This window comes from Lipotes vexillifer, unplaced genomic scaffold, assembly GCF_000442215.2.
Source record: "Lipotes vexillifer unplaced genomic scaffold, Lipotes_vexillifer_v1.1 scaffold23, whole genome shotgun sequence".
Taxonomy (NCBI): Eukaryota; Metazoa; Chordata; class Mammalia; order Artiodactyla; family Lipotidae; genus Lipotes; species Lipotes vexillifer.
Window position 1 is genome coordinate 1,111,259 of NW_006796283.1, and position 3,556 is coordinate 1,114,814.

The window sequence follows — 3,556 nt, forward strand, 5'->3', positions numbered from 1 at the left end:
GCGTGGGCACAGACACGCTCAAGGCCTAGCTCTGTGTGACCCCAGGTGGAGTAGCTGAACCATTCGGAACTGCAGGCGCCTCACCTGTAAAGTAGGAACAACGGTGACAGCCACCTCACCAGAGTGCCGTGAGGTTTTAACGGAGTGTTGTATTACGACTTTCTGGTAGGGACATGATTGGTCAGCGTTCCTGGGGTCAGTTTCCTTTACTGACATACCCTCTCCCACACCCAAGCTTGTAGCGATAGGGATACTAATAACAATGATGACGACGACGGTGGTGATGGTGTTGATGATGACGGTGTTGATGATGACGGTGGTGGTGGTGAAGATGGTGCTAGTTGGGTGCCAGGATCCGCGCTGAGACTTTCACGGCCTCATCATTACGGCACCACCTCTAGGTAGGTGCCGTTACTGTCCCCACTGCACAGGCTCGGAAACCCTGTGTCACGCGGCTCGTGGGCCGCCGGGCTGGGCCGTTCCGTCTGTGCCCCTGTCCCTTGCGGGCAGAGGTGGCCTGGGCCACATGGTTGTCTAGTTTTGCTGGGGATTCTGGAATTTACATTCAGGCTCATTGGTGGCATCTTCAGGGCAGAGGAAGGCGGTGTCTTCCCCAGTAGCTGCCCTGTTCTGAGAGAAGCGAGCGGCTTGACTCATCAAGATGGACCGCAGGACATTAGGGCTGCGGGCTTCGGGCCTCCTGGTGTAGCGGAGGAAACGGGGCTCAGGGAGCAGTGTCTCGACCAAGGCCCTCAGGGGACGGGTGTATTTGGGGGGTGGGGGCGGTGGTGGAGCCAGGTCTCACCCAGGCCAGAAGATGATAAAGAAAACAACCCTCCTGTTCTCAGAGCTCTTATGCATTGCACGGCAGTCCTGCGAGCTGGGGGCTGTTAGAACTCCGTCTTCACAGAAGAGGAAACAAACCGGGTTAGAGGTTAAATTTGCTGGCCCGAGGTCCCACAGCTGGGAAGAGGGGTGCAGGGCTCAGACCCAGGCATCTGGTGCGAGCCTGTTGTTGAGACCGCTTTATGCCTGGGTCACGGGGCTGTGGCCCAGGGAGTCTGCCGACTGATGCTTTCTGGGGGCAGAAGAGTAGCCGGGCACAGGGTTGTGGCCTCTGGGTGAGCGAAGACAGCCTAGGGAGGAAGTTTCCCGGGTTGTTCCAGAGCTTCTCAGCGCCCCATGTGTGAGGAGACTCACAGCCACTGCCTAGAAGGTTCTAGTGGAAGTTGTGGACTTCGGTCCCTCTGCTCCGCTCACACACCCACCACCAGGTGAATAAGCTGTCAAGGGAGGAGGCAGGGAGTGAAGCGGACAGGTGAAAGGCGCCAGGGAGTGGCAGGGAGTGTGGCTAAGTGGAACCCCATGCCCACCGCGCTGCCCTGTGGACTCGCAGACCCAGCCAGCCTTGCTTTCCCCATTTACTGTAGAGAAACCAGAGGTCTGGATTTTTATGTGAAATATTCCATGTACAACGCTGGCAGCAGACACGTGTTGACAGCACCCCACTGTGCTGGCGGATCCACACGCGCCTCAGGCCGCCAGTGTGTGCTCTCGACTGTGTCGTTGAAGTGACCAGGGTCAAGGGCATCGTCTGGAACTGTCAGAGTGGCGGGAGTGGCAGGCCAGGGAGCTGGCCTGCTGGGGAGGGCTGGGTCCAGGCCCCCAAATTAGCAGTCGCGTCGTCAGGGCGAGCGCCTTCACTTGTCTATGCCCCGGTGCGCTTACCTGGAAAATGGTGTAAATATGAACAGTCTCCGTCTCAAGTGGTCGCTTTGAGGACTCAGTATGCTAACGGGTCCCCACCACTGGGCTCAGCACCAGGTACGGCTGTGAGACCAGGGATGGGACATAACTTCAAGGGTCTCATCTACGCAGCTCGTCTTTTTTCCTGTCATCCCAGTTTGTTTAACTGTCGCTTACACGGTGCTTACATGTGCCGGACACACACGCGAGCTCACACTGTCCTCACAGCTGCCTGGCGGGGTGGGGCCGTCGTCTCCACTCTGCTGATGGGGAGACTGAGGCTCGGAGTGGTGGAGCCGCTGCCCGGGCCACCCAGCTGGGGCCACACGCCAGGCGGCCAGGCTCCAGAGTCCGTGCCCCTGGCACCTGTGCTGAGCCGCCACCGTGGTCAGACTGTCCCCCAGCAGGGCTGTCCTCGGTGGGCGAGTGGCTAAACCGGGCGCAGGACGGGGTTGCCGTGCGGCTCTTAGATCCGCAGGAAGGCTGGCCTGCGCTCCCCGGTGGCCGGGCTGAGGCGCTTCTCCCCCGGGGCCTCCACCGCTCGGCTGGAGCGGCCGCGTGTCCCCGCTCAGGCCTTGCCAGCCCGCGCCGCCCCTCAGCAGGGGCCACTTGCACAGCCCTCCTGGGCCTGTCTGGAGCACCTGTGCAGCAGCCGTTCACACGGCCCAGAGACGCTGGCATGAGATAAGGCCTGGGCGATGACAGGGCAAAGGGGCAGAGCGGTGACAGAGTCAATCTGGAGCATTTCATCCATTTGGGACAAAGGTCAGAGTTGCTCTGGAGCGTGGGGAGCGGAGCGCGGAGCATTAGGTGGTGCAGACACGGCACGTGGGGAGGGTGGTGAGCGGGGGACGAGACGCGGGCTGGGATGCGGGTGCTGCTGAGCGCCCCCCCCCCAGGCCTCAGTTTCCCCAAATATCAAGTAAACGCGTCGGACTGGACCACCTGAAGCCCCGACCCACAACCCCACATGATTCGGGAACGCCACTGAACTGCGACGTGGGAGAGAAGGGAGCCTGGGCTATGGAGCAGGGAGGCGTGCCATTTGAGCGGAGCCCAGTGGGCGGGTCCGAGGAATCAGGAGCGCACGGCAGCGTTAACCCAGGCCAGGCGGGTGGCTGCTCGCGGGGCCGCCCCTGACAGTGGGGCAGGTGGTGCGCTGCCCAGCTCTCGGGGGGCACCACGGAGTTGGGCCACTCACAGCTTGTGTGGCTCCAGAGGCAGCCCTTGGCGGGTCTGGGGCACTTGGGAGGTGCCCTGAACTCACCAAGCTCGTCGGTGGTGTGCGTACTTCTTGCAGCTTAAGGTGTTAAGATGCAGCTCCTTCCGGGGGCGTCCCTGGGCTGCCTGTTGTCTTCACGCCCACCTTACTTTAGAGGTTCCCAAACAAACAGTGGTCACGTGAGCCCCACCTTCGCCGTTGGTTTTCATATCTGGGTACCGCCTGGACTATTATTAACGTCTGACTTTTCTCTAAGTTTCACTTTTAAAAAATTAATTTAAATGGGGACCATCTGTCATTGCCTGTAAAGGTGGGACCAGTGCCACTTGCTGTAAATAGGAGCTCAGAGGCCAACGCAAAGCCGGTGGAAACCAGACACACTGTTCAGAAATTCCGGCCGTTATATTACCCCCACCCAAGGCTCAGAGGTTCAAGTTCTCTGCCTCGTTTGAAAGGGAGGGTGTCAGAATTATGTGTTAAGGGCCCATCAGCACCAACCTAGGGCTTTCTTCGATCAGCGATTGAGAGAATATTGAAAATGGAATAAAGCTCTTCATTTATCTAATGCTGCCTTCCCCCGCCCCCCCC

The 3,556-nt window shown here is 59.7% G+C and overlaps 1 protein-coding gene across 1 annotated transcript in view; it reads left to right on the forward strand.

Moving 5' to 3' along the window:
* IRF8 (interferon regulatory factor 8) overlaps window positions 1-3,556 on the forward strand; it is an 18,829-nt gene that overhangs the window by 12,040 nt on the left and 3,233 nt on the right. The gene's annotated exons all lie outside the window — the stretch shown is intronic.